The sequence below is a fragment of the Xiphophorus hellerii genome, chromosome 2, assembly GCF_003331165.1.
Source record: "Xiphophorus hellerii strain 12219 chromosome 2, Xiphophorus_hellerii-4.1, whole genome shotgun sequence".
Lineage (NCBI taxonomy): Eukaryota > Metazoa > Chordata > Actinopteri > Cyprinodontiformes > Poeciliidae > Xiphophorus > Xiphophorus hellerii.
This window is the reverse complement of record NC_045673.1, coordinates 6,980,891-7,001,074: the sequence shown is the minus strand read 5'-3', so window position 1 is coordinate 7,001,074 and position 20,184 is coordinate 6,980,891. Positions and strand designations below refer to the sequence as shown.

Below are 20,184 nucleotides of genomic sequence, written 5' to 3'. Positions count from 1 at the left end.
TTATCTTAACTTTATTTATCTTATCCTAATTTAACTTAACTAAACTTATCTAATCTTAATTTAACTTAACATACATTATTATCTGATCTTAACATGCATAACATATCTTATCTTAATTTATCTAAGCTTAGCATAACTGAACATACCTTATTGAATCTTAACATACATATATAATCTTATATTAACTTAACTTTTATTTGATTTTATCTTAACTCATATAAATTTGGCAATGTGTCTTGTTTATTTTAGGATTTTCTCTAACTAGTTGCCAAGGAGAATTTTATCTTAATGTAGTTTTTCCACTTAATTTTCCTCCTTTAAGCTGCTTTTAGATTTTCCTTTAGGCTTGGATTGTGCAGAATGAGGCTCTTGAGACGATCCAATATTGTTTGCAGCACAAAGCCTCGTCTGTTCGAGTGTTTCTGCCTCATAGTGGCGCATTTGTGGACAAACATACTCCCGAAGCGTTATCCCATGAAGTGGGTGACGACACCCGTCGCAGTCGTCATGTAGCCGGTTCATCTGGAGCTGTACAATAGTTGCCCTGTCATTAGCGCACACAGAAGGGGGCTGTTTTCATTGCGCAGCAATATTATCCTCTCAGTGCACATTCATTCTGCCGGGTGCAGCTGGACAGGAGCGCCCAGCATGTCTGCCACTGTGCACACCGGGGCTCTGTTTTGTAAACAGCTTGCTTCGCTGTATCAGCCTGATGCACCAGTTTTCAAACCGCTCTCCCGTGCAACGCCAGTCTCCGTCTAACATGCGGTGTTATTCCAGCAGGTTAGGCAGCGGCGGGATGGAGTCTCACAGACTCAGGCGGCTCCACGGAGGTCCAGATGCAGAGGGGCTACGTGCTGCAGCACCGACCTGCAGCAGCCGGCAGCCAGGAGAACCTGTTTGGAGTGAGAGTGCAGGTTCAGGGATTCAAAGGCCAGCCTTACGTGGTTCCTGAACAGTTCTGGTCAGGAGATCCACAAGGACGTGTCTGTCATAACTCACCAGGCGGGTTACAACCCCGGGGTGGTGAGAAGGTCTGTGGGATGAGACGCAGCGGAGGCCAAACTCTTCTTCTGGGTTTAATTATCAGAGTCAGTCTGAGATCCTGACGCTGTACGACCCAGAAAATAACAACCAAAGCCTCTCCAGGTTCCGACACGCATCGCTTTCATGCTGAGCCCGCCAAACCCAGGATCCCACTGCCTGCCTGAAGGCCCTGCAGACGACCCGGCAGATCTCAACCAAGACCTCACATCCTCCTCAGAGGGACACAACGCTCTGCTGTCCCCAAACGCCGTGGACACAGACTCCATCATGTCTGTCGGCAGATTAATAAGCCAGTTCAACAGCAGCCTGCAGAGGGGACGAGGTCCGAGGAACAGGCTGGACAAAGAGGCGTGCCGGCGCTCCCGCAGCGTAGACAGCAGCCGCACCTCCAGCTCCTCTTCCTCGTCGCCTTCAGCCAGCAGAGCGTCTTCCCTTCAGGGCAGCAGAGGAGAAACCCCAGCTGGGATTTATCCCCCTGGATCAGCCAGGGCGCGCCTCTTCGGAGGAGAATCCGCTCGGACAAACAGAGTCGAGGAGAGCAAGCTGAGCAAGGGACAGCAAGGGAAAGAGACGGCAGTGCTGTCCAAAGCCGCCGGACGAAAGAGACGTACAGGTAAAGAGGTTGTCAGGGAGCTACGTAGTTTCTTAGAAGTCAGTATTTATTGGGTGTATGTTCCCTAACCAGGTTACTCCTGATCTTCTGAAAGGACAGCAAGAGCTCTCAGCAGATCCGCCTGAAGAAGCAACAAAGCAAATTCTCTTCACGTGTCTGAAGAACGGGTGAGTGCAGCGCAGGTTCACTGCTCTCACAACAGATCAGAGGCTGATTTGCATTATAAAGGTGTGCAAAATGGAAATTATAGAGCTCAATTTAATTTATCATACAATTAATTGATTATTGCAGCAAGCTTAGAAGAAACCTCAACTCTTTATTTCATTTGGAGAAATGCTCTGTAACAAGAACATGCAGCTTTGAGACACGAACTCTGAGGTGGATAAAATACCCCAAGATTTTACTCAAGAAAGAGTACTTCAACATATTTTTACTCAAGTAAATGTAAAAAGGTACCCATCCAAGAAATTACTCAATTAAGAGTAAAAAAGTATTTGGTAAAAAGTCTACTGAGTAACGGATCAAATTAGCAATCATTTAATATTTAAAAATGGACATCATCTGATGGACCAAATTAAAAGTTAAGTGGAAATTTTGATGTTTTCTGGATGAAAATGGACAATAATTTGTATAAGTAACAAAAATAACAAAATCAGGCTAAATCAGTTTCTTTCAATATAAAACTTGAACAAAAACCGCAGGTGTGTGTTTGTGCCTGGTGAAGTTTTGGTTAAAACATGTTTGTTTTTCATTCACTGGGTAGAAAATCCAGAAATTTTACTCAAGAGTAGAAATACTTCATAATAAAATTACTCAAGTAAAAGTAAAAAATACAGTGTAGTAAAAATACTTGTTAAGTTAATGTAACGGAGTAAATATAACAAGTTACTACCCACTTCTGCACAAACCAGAAGCAGCGAAAAGTACAGAGCTTTGCAAATGTATTCATAGCTCTTTAATTTTTTTACATTTTACAATTATTCACTTCTTTATGTTGGACCATCATATTAAATTCCAGTAAAATATATTAAAGCTTGAAAGATGTAAGAAAGAAAACTTCCGTTGTTATTATTACTTTATAAAGGTGCAGAACCATGCCTCTAACGTACACAAAACGACAAGGTAAATGTTTTTGTTTTAAAGGTGTTGAAAAAACAAAGAGCTGGTCTGGATTATTTCTTGTGAATTTGTGCAAGATTTTTGTTGTCAAACTGGTTAAGCTTCTGTTTGCCCAAGTTTAGCTCATAAATCGAGGTTTTGAAGATAGCGACACTAAAAACTGAAACCCCAAACGTCATGTAAAAATTTATACATTCTAGTAAAAATGAAGCTTTTATGTGAAGAGGGTTAGGGCCACTAAAAAAATAATAATTTTGAGAATTAAATCAGAATTGGTTTTTCAGAGTCCCAAATAATCTTTCGTATCAAAAGACATGGAAACAGAAAGTGAATTATTTGGGGTTTTTTTGTCTATTAAATATTTATATAAGTGACATAAGTTACATAACTATAAAAAACAAGCAACAGTTTTAAAACAATTACAAAATTATGACAGTTGAAATTTCTGTCTTCAGCATCTTATGTCAAATTAGCTTTAATAATATGCAGATGTGTCTTATTTATAGGGTTAATTTTGATTCTGAATGTATCTTACACTACCGCATAATGTTTATTACTTAAATAAATTGGATCTAACTGTAATTGAATTACTGTCTGGGATTAATAACGTCTTCTAAACTGTAATTTCCATAACAAACTGGTATTTATAACGAATCAAAAGTATAAAACCTGACTATACTCCATTTAGCCTGCACTATCCACTGAAAGTCTTGCTCTCTCTCACCGTCTCACAGCAAAATACATTTACCTTTAACCCTTATCGGCTGAAAGGTGCTGCCGACAACACATTTTTACAAGCCGTAACGCTGCGATACTTTTGCGCTATCCAAATGTTTCTGAAAGGGGAGTTGTTGAGCTTTTCAGCCAATATCGGGTTATTACGGTAATTTCACTCCCACTGTTGCAGGGAGCATGTTTTACTTCGGTTTAATCTGATGAAACACTCTTTTAATAGACTGGTAAATTGTAAATAAATGCTAGATATTGAAAGTTCTAGTTGTTATGGAGAAATGGGCAAAAATATCTACTCACAGGACATTCAAATAACTTTGTACAATTAAAATAAGCCAACATTCCAGGCGGAGATTTGAAACTTAGGCCTTAAAGGGTTAAAGAAATGTTTTTTACACCTCTGTTCTTCCTCAGACTTCATTTTTAGACACCAATTTGTTACTAGAAACATAAAACCATTTACTTCATAACAACTCAATATCAGAGTTCAAAAATATTAATACTGATCCACAGATTAATTATTTTGCTTGTAAAGAAATTAGATTTTTTTTCCCCCCTATGAAAATGTGTTTTGGAAACTTTTTCCGGCATCGTTTAGTGATGATGAGTTAGTGGTTTCACAGCTACGTTCCTGCAGGAATCTGGCTGCTGTTCCAGCTGTGTGAACTCAAACTCCCAGTAGTCAGGAATGCAAAGCATGACCACGGCTTCACTGATAAAATAACTGCTTCTTCTGGAAAATATTAAACATCCACCAGTTCCTGCTTCGTACCAGGGGAGAAAAATACATTCAAGCAGAACTCCTGCTCTCCTCTGGAAGCTGGCAGCGAATTTGAAACTTTATCTTTTCAAACAAAAACTGCAACTGCAACTGCGGAGTTTCAGAACTGTGCGTCCTGTTTTTCCAGGACAGCAGATGATGACCCCGCAACCCAAAGAAAAGTCAAACTGCTGCTCGACAACATCAGCGAACTCAAGTCCAAGGCTGCGGAGAGTGTGGAGGAGGAGGAGAAAGTGAGATGTTTACCAACATGGATCTGCAGGATTTATGGAGGTGACATTGTGTTAATTAGATTTTTGTTTCTCTGCAGGCCTCTGCAACAGGAATAAAAGCGCTGCAGGAGAAACGGGCAGCTCTGGAGAAAGAAGTCGCACATCTCAAGCAAAAACTTGGCATTGAGATTAAGGTGCAGAACAATCCATCACCTCGTGTTTCTGTGGTTATGTTGTCTGTAATGCTTTGTTGTTTTTTATTGAATTTACAGAATGAAATGACTTTAGCCAAAGCTTTTGAGAAAGCGAGAACGGAGAAGAAGAAACTTCAAGAAGAGCTGAACAAAAGTCAAACGGAGCTTCGCAAACTGAGAGAGAAACTGACGGAAATCGAGGCAGAGCTTCAGTCCACCAAACAGGAGTAAGGATCCAACAAAGTTTAAAGCTTTTGTTTGCTTTTAAATCATTTCTTCAAACTTATGTTAGAATGTAGTTTCTTATATAGTAACTTCCTCCTGGTCATTAAGCCTATACTAATACTTTTGGACATTTAAATAACAGTTTGAACTGTGAAAAAAAAGAAAACTTTTCTCCTAAAATGTCAACATTTTATGGAATTTTTCCACATTTTGTCACATTACAACCACAAGCTTCAACACATTTTATTGGGTTTTTATGTGATAGGCAAACAGAAATTACTTTATGATTGTGAAGTAGACGTAGCTAGATGTTTTTATAAATACAAATCTGAATAATGTGATATGTTGATACTTTTTTTTTTGTTTTTGTATTTTTTATATTTAGATGGTTTTTTTCAGAGCGTGCAGGGCAGCCATCTTGTTTTACAGCTTCTACTTATTTGGATTTTGAATTCATAACAACTCTACAATAGCATACTAGGAACAGGCTAAGAGTTTTTATTTTATTTTTATATGAGAATAAATTCATAATATTACAGGAATACAGTTGTAATAAGAGAATAAAGTACAAATCTTAAGAAAACCTAGAGGCAATACTTAATATTTTAACACAGCATCAAATTATTATCAGTAGCAGGATTTTGAAACACTCATGAAATCGACTATTTCAAAGTAAAAACTTCAATCATGTCAGATTCTGATAACTCTAAGCTTTTTTTCCCATCATTAAAACAATTTTTTTTTGTAGTTTTAAGATTTTTTTTCCTTCTAATATTCTGACAAAAAATTTTATTTTCATAGCCTGACTCTTATACTTCATCGTACAACTCGCAGAAGGGATGATTAAAAATCAAAGCCACTTTTCAAAAACATTGTGTACAATTAATTTTTTAGAAAAGAAAGCAACTAAAAAATAAAATAAATCGATGAAAATCGAAAATCACATCTGGTATGCAACAAAATCAGAGACTCGATTTGACATTAATGAGAGAAACAACCAGGTAATTGTGGAGGAAAAACAAAAACAAGGACACAGCAAACATCTGACAAGAAAACCGGCTTGATGAGATCACATTTAACTTTTCTGGCACACATGCAGTATGCTAAATGTGGTGGAAAACTAACAAAAAACCATCTACAGGCATCACTGAACTCATCACTCCACTGCGAAACATGGCGGTGGCAGCATAATGATATGGGGATGCTTTATTTCAGCAGGGGAACTGGTCAGAATTTGAAACAGCCACAAAAACAATAGCTGAGCGGAATAGAAAAAAGCTTTTCAGATTAAAACAAATATTGATACAGTGCTACGTTTTGGTCCGTCATTCACATACAATCTACTGAAGTTTGTGAAAAAGCGGAAAAGTTCAAAAGGTGCAACACACTGTATGAAAGTAAAACCCTTCCTCTGTGTTTGTCGTTTCTTTAGACTGACTCAGATGAAGACAGAAAGAGAAAGAGCTAAAGCGGAGATGAAAGATCTCCAGCAACAACTCTCCGAGATGCACGACGAGTTGGACCGCGCCAAGAAGACCGACGTGATAAATACGGAGAAAGAGGTTCTTCTTCAGGGTGAGCCAGACCACATGAGTCAGGAACTGGTTTCTCCACTGACCTCTGACCTCGTTTTTTAATGATGGGTGTGTGTCAGGACTTGGCACAGATGCGTGTGGACTTTCAGGAGATGCTGCAGGTGAAAGAGGAGCAGGAGGAGGTGCTGCACCACCGGGAGATGGAGCTGAGTGCCCTGAAGGGGGCGCTCAAAGAGGAGGTGGAGACTCATGATAAATACATCGCTGCTCTGAAGGAAGAATACGAACTGGAGCTCGAGAAGCTGCTGGTTCACTTGCAGCAAGCAAAGGAGGTGAGAGAAACTTTCACTAAGGTACAACTGTAATGTACGGAGGCCCCTAAGGGACATGGGGGATTTTTCTTTCATTTCATAACTTTATTTTTGTATTACTTTATTCTTGTAATATTATGACTTTATTCCTGAAATTTTACAACTTTATTCTCGTGATATTATAACTTCATTCTTGAGATATTATGACTTTTTTTGTATTATTTAGACATTATTTTCATATGACTTTATTCTCCTAAAATTATAGTTATATTCTTGTAATATTATAACTTCATTCTTGTATAATTTAGACTTATTTTCATAAGTCTAAATTTCTCTAAATTTCTAAATTTAGAAATAGACTTTTCTAAGTCTAAATTTCTCAAGGAATTATGACTTTATTCTCAAAATGTTGCAACTTTATTCTCATAACATTTCGACTTTATTCTCTTATGACTTTATTCTAGTAATGTTATGATTTTGTTTCTGAATATTACAACTTTATTCTTCTTACAGTATGATTTAATTATTGAAATATTATGACTATTTTTGTATTATTTAGACTTTATTTTCGTACAACTCTGTTCTTGTAATATTATGACATTATTCTCGAAATATTGCAACTTTTTTCGTATTATTTAGACTGTGTTTTCGTATGATTTTCTTGTAAAATTATGACTATTCTCGTAATATTATGACTTTATACTAATAATTTCATTTTATAGTATCAATCTTCTTAGTATGGTCCTAATACTCTGTCGTATGCTATAGGGGGTTCCATAATAATTAGATTTATTTATTTTTCATTTTGCCTTTCAGAGCAACGCCTACTTGGGTCAGGAAGTGGCTCAGGTGGAGGAGGAGAAAGGTGCAGCTAAGGTGCAGCTGAAGGAACTGATCCAGGAGAGAGACAACCTGAAAGGAAAAGTCCGAGAGCTGAGCAACAAGGTGGAGCAACTGAATCAGGCCATCCAGGAGTTTAAAACCACGGAGAGGATGATGGAGCAGAGAACGAAGCAGCTGGAGGTGAGAGGATGAAAAACCAGAAACAGATGTTTCTAGATTATCTTAATCTCACTTCCTGTTTCCCCTCCTCCCTCAGAGGGAAAAGAACCAGGTGGAGGAAATGCTGGAGGATGTGAGGAAGAGCGAGGAAGAGCTGTGTCAGTCTAACCAGTCTCTGCTTTCCCGCTTGGAAGATGTGCAGGTAATAAGAGCAAAATGTCTTGTAAAAGTATTCACACTCCTTCAACTTTTTTAAAACAATCCTTCATGTTGCAACTTGAGCTGAAACGATTAATGGATTAATCATGATGATTGAAATAACTCATTTAGTAAGCGATTAATTGCTAAATGGAAGATTTGGACTCAAAAAAAGGTCATTTGCTGACAGAACAACAAACTCAGAGCAGTAATTAAGCCAAAATTGTGCAAAAAATAAATATCCTCAGATGAAAAATAAAAAACACTCAAGTCACAATTTTAACTTCGCCTGGTTCAAATTCTGTAAAACAAATCTCTTACTTATCATCTTTTTCTATTATTAAAACTGGGTTTAGGTGAAAAAGAAATGGTTGAGTTTCTGTTAGAAGTTTTTTTTTTTTTTTCTTTTTGCTGCTGCTCATCCTAATTATCTTTTTCTTATTTAAAAACGGAACTGAATCTTTTTTTTTTAATCAATTAGTCATCTAAATAATAGACCGATTAATCAATAACTAAAATAATCATTAGACTTGCAACTTGAGTTACAACTTCAGATATTAATGTTCTCCATTGTAATTGTATGTGTCGGCCAACTACATAAAATCCCCAACAAATGCAATATTATTAGTGGTTGCAACATGACAAATGTGGAAAAGCTGAAGCGATCCGACAGTAAATATGATAATCAGTCATATCTAGATTTCAAATCATGATCCGTGAGCTCCCGTCTGTTCCTGCTTCAGAGTAAGCTGACCAAATTAAACCATGAGCACAAGGATTTAAAGGAAAAGCTCAAAGAAGAGAGGAAGCAAGTTGAAGAGCTGTGGAAAATGAAAGCAGAGCTGGAAGATGAGAGGAGGATGCAGGACAGGGCGATGGAGCAACTGCAGAGAAAGGTGAGAGGGACGAAGTTCTCTGCTTTTAGGAAATATGGGAACAGAAATATGCATGAAGTCACATGAGGTCAGCAGATAATTATGTGCTTACAAAAGTCCAAATATCCTTAAACTGAGGTGAGTGGTGTGCTTATCTGGCTGCTTAGATGAACACCATCATGGAGGAGTGCGAGGCGTCCACAGATGTGCTTCAGCACCAGGTCGACGAGGCCAGAGAGAGGAGTCAGAGGGAGCTGGCCGAGCTGCGCAGACAGCTGCAGGAAAAGGGAGCAGAGCTGGAGAAATCCAGACAGGCAGCCAAAAAACTGCAGGAAGAGGTGTGGCACACATTGTGCAGCATTCAGCAATATGTCTTAGTCAGCAGGATGATGAGTCAAAGGCAGGGCGGAGAGATTAAACTTATCTTGTTTCAGGTTTTTTGATTAGAAAAAATGACTCAGATTGAGCTTATCTGTCTGATCCCACCCAAAAAGAAATTAAAGTTTGATTCTTCTTCCTTTGGCTGCTGGTCTGTTCTCCGGCCAGCTGCTTCCTCTTGAGGAGGATCTGCGGCAGTGTCACAGGGAGCAGCAGGAGGCCCAGCTGAGAGGCCGGCAGCTGGAGCAGCGGGTGGAGGAGCTGGAGCAGAAGAATGCAGCCGTGTTGGAGGACCGGGAGCGCCAGGCTAAACTCATGGAGGTATAATTTTCACAAATGAGCAGCAATAGCACAGATACAGATAAAGTGTTACTGTGTTATAATCTGTTTGTCAAGTTACTTGGTAATAGTAATTAGTTACTTTACTTAACGTAGTTACTTTTCAAAAACTTGTAAGCAGTACATAGTTCTCATGTAATGTTTGGCTACGTTCACACTGCAGCCTGAAGCGACCCATTTCCGATTTATTTAATTAATTTATTCCTTAATGCCATCTGTATTTGATCTTTTCATGACAGTTTGAACAACATAGATCATTTTGGGGTTTTTTTTCCAAATGCGGGTCAGGCGACCTGAATTTGTGGTTCTAAATCCGATACGTACCTGATCTTTTCAAATGTGACTCGAGTGTGAACGTCATTGATACGCGACAAACGTCACTATTCTGCACCCTGATACGGGCAAGCGACAAGAAAAACAACCATAGCGGACTATAATGAGGATTAAATTGTTAATGTGCTGGCTCCGGTTAGATAACAACTTTAAAAAGGAAAGATATGCTCCACCATTAGCATCCAGGTTTACTTCCGAAAACACTGAGCATTTCTTCTTCTACTACGTATTTTATGGCGGTTGGCAAAACACTACTGCGCCCTCTACTGGGCATGCGGGACACTTTCGGGTCAATTGCAGGTTATGAAGTTATTTATTTGCTTTGACTTGTATCTGTTTTAGTTTACCTCAAATGACAAGTCTTTTTATTTAATTTCCAAATGTTTTCCCACTCCAGCCTCCTCACCAAAAGCCCAGCCTTTTTTAAACAGTGGCAGCAACTCAGCACTGTTTGTTCTGCTGATGACAAAACATAACATTTGAGTGTTGACACTGCGTATCAGTTCAGGAGCCTGGTGTTTACAGTGAAAAGTTATCAGACCTGTCCGGGTGTTTTTAGGGATCCTCCTACCTCCTCTTCCCTGCCTTCACCGCTCAAACACTCCCTGCAAAAGAAAAAGTCTGAAGAAGCTGCAGTCTGTAGTTACTGCCTTTTAATGCCTTTAATGCTTAGTTTACAATAAAATAATGTTTTTACAAACATTACACACACAAAAAGACAGCATGAAATACCTTAAAACACAAACAAAATCAAAACACAAAAATATAAATGAACTACCGCAACACTGCAAAAACACACAAAGTATTTTGTCTAGTGCAAATATCTTAGTACACTTGAAATAAGACAAAACTAGCTTTTTTATGTACAACAATACTATTTTCCTATAAGTGAAATAATCTGCCAGAGGAACTAGAACTTTTTATCAATATTAAGGAATTATTTGCTTAAAACAAACTTCTTTATCTTGCTGAAAAGTTATTTGTAAGTTAGTTTTGTTTTAATTCAAGTGGACTAAAATACCTGCAAAAGAAACTAGACAAAACCGTCCATGATTGACACTGAATATGAAATTTATGTTCGCTCTAAAGTGACATTTGAGTACACAGCAAATCCAGCAGGTCTAAATTAACTCTATCAGATTTGATTTCAACATTTTTAAAGTGTCTATATGGGTCCACACCAGAAAGTGTTAATTTAACTCTTTTTGGAGAGTTGGTACCTTAACTCTAATTAAGTGTCAGATATCAAATCTGCTGGAGTTAATCATTTAACACTTACTAACTAACACTAATTCAGTGTTAGATTTTAATATTAACTCTCAGAGTATTTTTTTTAAACTTCATAAGAGTTATTTGTAATTCATACTAAATAGGTATTTTATTGTTTTGAACTTTTAAAAATTCTTTGGAAAATAAACATTTAATAAAGAGGCAATGATTTTCTCAAATACATTTATTTCAAAACATGCACCATAATTACAAAACATATTACAACGTGGAATAATGTGCATGTTTCACATGTCGCCTTCATTCACATATTGCTTATCAAAAGGTCTGACATATCAGCTGTGCAATACAAAATGCAGTATATGCTTAATACATTTTTCTTCAATACAATATGCATGAAATTGTTCAAAGTACAAGGTGGAGAAAGTAAAGCAAGCAGTTCATGTAATATGATAGAGTAAATGTTCTTTTAACAGGTAGATTGCCGGATATTACAGAACATAACAGACCAACCTGATATTCAGATCCATCACTTCTTACCCAGTTTATGTTTCTGTTGATAAGGGACTGGGCCTTTCTGCACTCCCTCACAGAGCTGTCCACTCACTAACACAGATTGTCTTCGGGTTGTTGGGCTGTTCGTGAACTTTGGCCCCAGACATCACCGTGCTCCTCTACTGCACTGGACAGTCTTCAGTCCCCGAGTACAATAGCCAGTATTGGTCTCTGAAGCACAACAAACAAAAACCATAACAATGAAAAATGGAACGAAGGAATACATTTTTACTCTAACAACAAGCCTCAATTATAGAAATGTGGAGTTTCAGAGATATTAACACTTACATAATCATTTTTGGCGCTTGAATCTTCGAAGAATCCACGTAGGGTTCGGGAGGGGAAGGTTGACGACTGGCGATTCATCCGCAACCATACTGGTACTAATAATAGAAAAAAGGCAATAAAAGGATTAAAACATGCTGCAAAATGAATATAAGAAGACAAAACAGCAGAAATAATGCTTACAACATGAAAAAGTTAAAAAGAATGATCAGAAAGGTTGATAAATCTGACCAATATTCATGTAAACGTTCAACATCATGAAAAAACATACTCCTGATTATAACGGATCTGTTCGTTTAGCCAAGAATTTGACTGAATGTTCAACGGCTCGATTTTTTTTCCCCAACACTTAAACTCCGCAAACATCCGGCATGCTAAGCTAAATATGCTAAGCTAAATATGCTAAGCTAAATATGCTAAGCTAAATATGCTAACACCGAGCCGTGTGGCGAACGTGATGTCGATCATACAGCTTGATCTCAACTCAAAATAATAGTTAGAAACCATCTCAGAAAAAAAAATTTTACTTACCAAGCGCAGTGAACAACTCAGGACATGTGGAAAGTAAATTGTCCTGAAATGACTTGGCGTCTGTCGCTTGACGTCGCTTCGGAGGGAACCGGTGATTCTGGGGGCGGAGTCAGTCAGTGAATGAACTCCTTTAGCGTTATACAGCCGCTGTAGGAGTTCAGAGTTAAGAAGTCAAGAGTTACTGGTTCCATTTTAACGCCGATAGATTTGATACGGAAAAAAACTTTGTTTTAACACTGGATTTTAACTACTTATAATATACACCCCAGAGTTACATAAACAGAATGTGACTCTATTAGAGTAAAATTAACTCTGCTTTTGCATAAAGTCTACTAACACCAAAACATTTAACACTTTTGAATTTGCTGTGTACAGTTTTATTTAACAGTTTCATTTGTAATGATCTGCAGTTTATCCAGATTTTGACCAAACAACTAAAAAATATTCGACATAACTAGAGCTAATTTTCTCATTTCCAGAGATGGAAACATATGAAAAAGAAATACAAAAACTTTTAATCCTTACATCACATTCAGTTTACACTTTGTATATTGTACAACATATAAGGCTTATATTATTTACTCTTGAAAGTGACCACTTTTATGCTTATTTTATACAATATAATGAAATAAATTTCAAAAGAATCATATAAAAATTGTTAGTATATAATGTCAACAAATGTTTTCTATTTGCTTTTTTACTTATACTTTGCATATATGAAGAAATACCATTGCATATAAGTTTTTGTATGTGAAGTATGTATTTTGGGAAGAAAAATTATGTTTTTTTATATGTTTTGTGTATTTTGATTTTATTTTAGACATTTGGTGTACCTCAAATTATAGTGATGTTTCTGCTCATTTTAGACCATTGCTATGTTGTTTCTCAGTCTCTCCGCTTTCTCTAATCTGATTCCTAATTTTTGAAGGATTTTTTAAAATAAAAATCACTTTATGCTGTTTCTTTTTCTTTCAGGACCGAACCAGGCGGCTGGAGGAAGATCTTAATGATGAGCGCAGCGGTTCAGATCTCCTGATGGAGCGACTAGACAAAACTAAAGAACAGGCAGGTTTACTTTTTCAGCATTTACTCTTTGGTAATGTATATAAATGTCCTTATTTTATCTTTTAGGCGTTACTATTTGCTGCCTGTCTGCAGTACAAAATCCCAGCCCCACATCTGTTTTCATTCTAAACAGATGTAGTTCTCAGATTTCCCCTCTAAAACAATGGGAACTGCTGATTTGTGTGGCCGGCGTGGCTGTTTTCTCTAAGCTGGGTTTCTGGGCATTGTGACACAATTTCTGATGTTTTTGCAAAAGATTCACATCTTCAGCCTGCCTGCAAAGTAGGCCATGATGTTTCTGGAGCTAAGTGCTGCAAACTAATTGACACACAAGTCTATTTTGGGGTGGAGCGTAAAAAGCAAAAAAAAAAACAACAACAGCTAACCACTGTGAGAAGCTATTCACACTCCCTTCAGTGGGCCTCTGGATGTTATTAGTGATGAGTTTGATGTTCCTGCTGAAACCAGACCAGATTTACTCTACAGTGTCTCCTGTCTTGTAATAACAAATGACTGCGTTTTCTATCAGTATTGAAGTTAAAAACACATAAGGCACAGTTTCATATTACATATAACAAATGACTGCGTTTTCTATCAGTATTGAAGTTAAAAACACATAAGGCACAGTTTCATATTACATATCGTGGCTACAAGTAATAATTACTGTTGTCCTTTCATAATTGCAAGCCTGCTTGTTTTCATTTTGATCTATTCTGTCGAGACTTTTCATAACAGAGGAACACAAAGCAGCATGTGACACCAAAATAAAAGTGTCTGTTTTAACTTAGGACATTGCTAGTAGTAGCATAGTTTGATTTAAAAATAATTATACTTTTTTTTATAGAGCTTGCTGAGTCGGTAGGGAAACACTAAATCTTACAAGCTGAAATTGTGATTAAGAGACTGATTATAAAATATTTATTTATGCACAAAGACACAAAAAGTGCTGTGAAAAATGGTTTGCCCTTTTACAAATTTATGGTGTTTCGGAAGTGGACCTGCCTCACATTTTCCTCCAGGATTTTCTGACAGAGAGCACAACGCAGGACACTGCATACGAAAAATAAAAATTATGTCTCTTCTGTTTGTTTGTGACAGATGGATCAGATGAGGAGTGAACTGCTGCAGGAACGAGCTGCCAGGCAGGATGTGGAGTGTGACAAGATGAGCCTGGAGAGACAGGTCAATCGAGTCGTCACACTGCGACATTAATCAGATTTACCATGCAGCAAGACCTCACCTTGTCTCAAAATGTCTCAGTGCAAAACACTAAATCTTACAAGGACAAAACTAACTTACAAGTAGCTTTTCAGCAAGATACAGGAGCTAGTTTTAATTCAATAATTCTTGAATTCGGCATATAACTTTGGATGAATGTCTAATATAAGGAATTAGCTGCCATTTTTAAAGATCTACCATATTATTTAGTTTTTAAAATAAAGAAAAATATACAATTTTATAACAATAAGCTAGATAATTATGATATTTGTGGAACTCAATACATTAAAAAAAGAAACCCGAAGTGTAAAACTAGAGAAGAAAGGAATTTAAAAATTATTACAGCTGATCTTGTTGTGGAAATTAAAAAAAGAAAGCATCTAAATCTGACTCTTTTTTTTACTTTATTTATTTCAGTGAATAACAGCAACAAATGTAAGTGTGTATGTATCAGAAGATTAGCCAAGGGGAGCAAAAATTAAAACATAATAATCAGAGGGAAATGACATTGTACTCTTTCACAAAGAAAACAATTATACAAACTGTGACATATGTGCCAAAGAGCCTCATGTTAAAAAAAAAAACAACAGATCTTTCACAATCTCAAGTTGGTAAAACGCCCATATTGTCATTTTTACTTTTCGATTAATTGAAGGTCTAATTGTAAGCAAATATTGCTTAAGTTCAATCACAAAAACAGAGAAACCTGGTTTTATCCTCAAAAATTTGCATTGAAATGTAGTTTAGTTAAACCTGACATTTGGTATTACATCAATATTTAAAAGAAAAAAACATGAGTTGTTTCTTTATCATTTTTGGCTGAAGTTATTAGAAGTGCTTGTGGAAGGTCCAAAGAACCACCTTTGTTAGTGGAGTCACAGGTTGCAGATCCTGGTGTAGCCGCTGCTTCACTTTGAGTGAGGAGTGACGCCAGTTATGCAGGAAGACTCCATTTTCTGTTGGAGGGGTGAAAGGTCAGCTGGCTGGCAACGCCAATGCTTTGGAATAGCTTCAATTATTAACACTGACAGTGCTGGATCCAAAGGCACTATAATGGAAAGATAAATAGATAAAAAGAATGAGAGAAAGAAAGAAAGACAGAGCTAGCTTGTTAAGCTAGAGCTAGCTAGCTAGATAATCAGCTCTGAGGATGAGAAGGGAAACTGAACCCAGTTCACTAGGTAGCTAAATCGGTTGAATAGGACCGGGTCTAACAATATGAAGTAGGCTCAAACACACAAAATGTTTTGAATATAAAAAAAATCAACAACAGAACAATTTATAAGTTTAATTTGCTGCTAGCTATCGCTGATACTAGAATTCAACTGTTACCTCCAAGAGTTATCCAGTAATTAGTTTTAGAGGGAAATTAAACATCCTAACTATTATTTTTGGCAAAGGTCAAAGAGAATTTGAGGTCAGACTGTTGAAGCTGGAAAAATAATTTTCTAAACCAGTGGTGTCCAAACTGTTTTCCCTGAGGGGGTCAAAGCTGGCAAATTTAAATTACTGGCAAGCAACAAAATTCATTGCATTAAAATTGAATAAAATTGTTTCTTGTGATTTTTTTAAAATTTTTATTTACCCAACAATCATAACTTTTTATAAATCTGTATATCACTAAAGATCCATAACATTAAGAAATAAACAATTTCCATTTTGGTTGGTAATAAATTGTTTTATATTTTAACATTTTTCCCACTCTTGACTTATGAAATCACTTCAAGGACTCACAAATAGGACCCTGGGACACACTTTGGACACTGCCTGATCTAAACCATGTTTTATGAAAAAGTAAAGTTTACATTCATTACATGATGTATCCACAATCTGGTAATTGTAAGTATTCTCTGCTAATGTCAAACTGTATGTGGAAATGTTCTTAACATTGTTGTGTTAAAGCATTGTGTATTATAAAAGTCTGATGATATTGCAAAAAACAATTTATTTAGTTTTAGAGAAAATGTCCGTTTACAAATTGAAATTCAAGGTTTAAATATTTTATTAATGAAAATACAAACTATAACAGTCACAGAGAGATAAATGCATGAAATCATAGCAGGTTCTGAGCTTCAAATTCTCTGGTTGATTCCTGTTTTCAGAATAAAGACCTGAAGAGCAGGCTCAGTCATCTGGAAGGATCCCAGAGAACAAACCAGGACTCACTCGTCTCCAAACTTAACAGCCGAATCCAAGAGCTGGAGGAGAGGCTGCAAGGAGAAGAGAGGTCAGAACATTCTGCCCAAATATTACAAAACATTTATCATTCTCTGAAATGTACGCTAATTATGAGTTTATCAGTCTGTGGTTCAGTGGAAAATAACTCTGTAAGATACAACACTCTAGAAAAAGAACCTGTAGACATTTTTGGGACGTTAAAAACACAAACTTTGCCACATTTTACTGGAAAGTAGCACATAATTAGGCGGGAAATGACACAAGGCCTTCTTTTTATTTTTACAAATAAAGGTATGAACAGCGTGACTGCAGAAACACAAATTTTTATACAGTTTCTATTGCAAATATCTCAACACACTTTAAATAACACTAAACTAAATTACAAGTAACTATTTAGCCAGATAAAGGAGCTTGCTTTAAGTCAACTACTCCTTAATAATTCTTTAAAAGTTCCACTGGCAGCTTATTTCACTCAAGACATTTTTGTCCATGTGAAAAGTAAAATAATCTGCCAGAAATTAAGAATGTTTTCATCAACATTAAGGAATTATTGACTTCATATGACTGAAAAACATATTACTACATAAGTGTTTCATATTGGTTGATATTGACAATTATTGATTCGTTTTTTGTTTTCTGAATCTGAAATGCTACCAAACTGGTGATGGGACATTTCCTGTTTCATGTACAGTTTCTCTTCACGCCATTTTTAAAAATTTATTTTTAAGCAGTTATGAGGCTTAGTGGAAAAACCTTAAACTGTTGCTGCTGCACCAGTTACTCAGCAGGTTGTTGCTAGGTAACCAAAGAGTGAGTGAGTTGCTAGGTAACCAAAGAGTGAGTCAGTCAGTTGATTCCACCAACCTAGCTCAGCTGGCAAAGGGTTGGGCATTTATTGTATTGTTTATAATTTATCTTGAACAATTTCTTGTCGTAAGAATTTTGAGTTATAGTGCTGTCTTAATGAATTTTAAGACAGTTTTTTTGCTATCTATTTTTTTTATTTTCCACAAAAGCATCAATAACTATCAGTAAATATGATTAAATAAGGTCTCTTTCTGCAGTCTAGTGAGATAAATTATACTTAAGTAAGTGATATCCTGAAGAATCCTATTTCAAATAGGAATGTTTTTCAAAAGCAGTATTTGTACTTGTGATGCTATGAATGCTGAGTGCAGCTTAAAGAAGAACTAATATTGGTTTTTATCATAATAGTAAAAGAAAATGCCACTGTAAAACTTTTAAGTCTATGTCGCCTACTCCTTGTTGAGGGGCGAAAGCCATTCCTCTGCCTACATCTCCCAGAATGCTGTGTGGTTCTGGAAAAGCGTTCAATGAAATGATTGAATATTCTATCAGACGTATTATCTACTGATCCTGATCTACTGCATTATAATTTTATTGATTTATTGTCCAACCCTGCTTCTATATTGTGCTGAAAAGTTACTTGTAATTTAGTTTTTTCTTATTTCAAGTGCAATAAGATATTCGCATGAGAAACTAGACCAGAAATACTTGGTAAGAATTTGTGTTTCTGCTGCTACAGTCTTCAGATTTTTATTCGTAAAAAAAAAGGAAGATGTATTATGTATTGTTTTTATTCCATTTAACAATTTTGCACTACTTTGTGTTACATAAAATGTGATAGATAAACACATTTTATGTGTTAGACGAGAAAAGCTTAGATGAGCTTTTCTAACTAACTAAGAAAATGAGAAAAGCTGAAGGGACATTAATACCTCTGCACGGTTCTGTGCTGGTCTGCTAAGCCCTCGGATCATTTTCTCTGGTGTCCCACCAGTATCACTCATCAGCTAAGGGTTTGGTCACACATGGCTGCAGCAGCAATGTGATCTTTTCACGGTTTACCTCTAAGGGAAAACAACAACCTGCAACAGGTGAACCGCAAACTGGAGCGCAAAGTGAAGGAGATGAAAATACAGGCGGACGAGGAGCACATCAACCTGCAGAGCCAGATGGACCAGGTAGGAAAGCCCAAGCCTTTAAGGGAGCGATCGGGAAGGAAATGGCCGCCACTTGGCGTACTGAGAATGTTACTTGGTTAAACTTGGCAGCTGACTCAACGGTTGAAGATGGCGAAGAGGCAGATGGATGAGGCGGAGGAGGAGATTGAGCGTTTGGAGCACACTAAAAAGAAGCTGCAGAGGGACGTGGACGAGCAGATGGAGGCCAACGAGCAGCTTCACGGCCAGCTGAATACTCTGCGCAACGAGATGAGGTGGCGCTCCTGCTTTCATATGTCTGAAATCATCTCTTAACTCTCCTAATTTCACTTTTTGTGTCATTTACTAGGCGGAAGAAGAAGTCTCCTCCCTTTATGAAGCTTGTGGAGGAAGATCTGAACGACACGGATGATTTTGGTTCTGATTGATGGATCTATGTGATTAAAAAAAAGTTCTGGACTTTATAAAGAAGTATTGTTCTTACTGTGAATATGCAGTACAGTTAACAACTCAGGTGTGAATTATCATTTTCTAACTACTAATGGTGCTTTGTCAGTGCTGACTTCTTTTATAACATCCTTTACTAAATAATGTGCATTGCATTTTGATTTATGCTTTGTTTTCTATCTATATATCACTGTGAGTTAAGATGGTGTCAATCTAATTTGAAGCAGATAAAAACCCAGACAAAAAAAATAAACATTTTTAACATTGAGACCTTGTGTATGTACCTTGGAAAGGGCAAACTAAAATAAATCTGAATGTTTTCTGTTTGTGCAGGTGTTTTGTCTTTGACCAAACACAAATTATATTTATTTATTTTTGTTTAGTTAGTTAGTTTGTTTGTTATAATTAAAACCTTTCCTTGCACACAAAACACACAAAAGAAAACAATACTGAAAAAACTAAATGAAGAAAAGAGAAAAAGAAACAAGACAAAGTAATACAGAAATAGTTAAAAAGACCTAATATGGAGTTCTGGTAGTGCCAAGAAATATATAGAATTTGGTGGTTCTATTTTATTTTATTTTTCTTTTTTGAAAAATGTGACTAGATTTGCTGTAATTTTTCTTTCTTTTTTTACATTAGATTATTAAAAATTTTTAATGAATCAAATAGAACACTTTCATATTGTTTTATTATAATTGGATAAAAAAAATAAACGTGGGTATTTAAAAAAATTAAAAACAAGCAAAAACTAGGTTTATTAAGCTTAATAAGTAAAAAGACAGAAAACCTCCAGTTTTGTAGATGGTGCAAACATTTT

The 20,184-nt window shown here is 36.5% G+C and overlaps 1 long non-coding RNA gene and 1 pseudogene across 2 annotated transcripts; one reads left to right on the top strand and one right to left on the bottom strand.

Moving 5' to 3' along the window:
* The first annotated feature begins 459 nt into the window (after nt 1–459).
* Nucleotides 460–19,690, top strand: LOC116734112 (cingulin-like protein 1; annotated as a pseudogene).
* LOC116734138 (uncharacterized) lies at nt 11,635–13,007 on the bottom strand. 2 transcript variants are annotated; one of them, XR_004342176.1, is made up of 3 exons: nt 12,493–13,007; nt 11,965–12,059; nt 11,635–11,847 (listed from the first exon to the last, which is right to left on the bottom strand). It is a non-coding gene; the product is annotated as an uncharacterized LOC116734138 (long non-coding RNA). The 2 variants fall into 2 exon arrangements; XR_004342177.1 differs by having other exon boundaries at nt 11,965–12,053.
* Nucleotides 19,691–20,184: the final 494 nt, after the last annotated feature.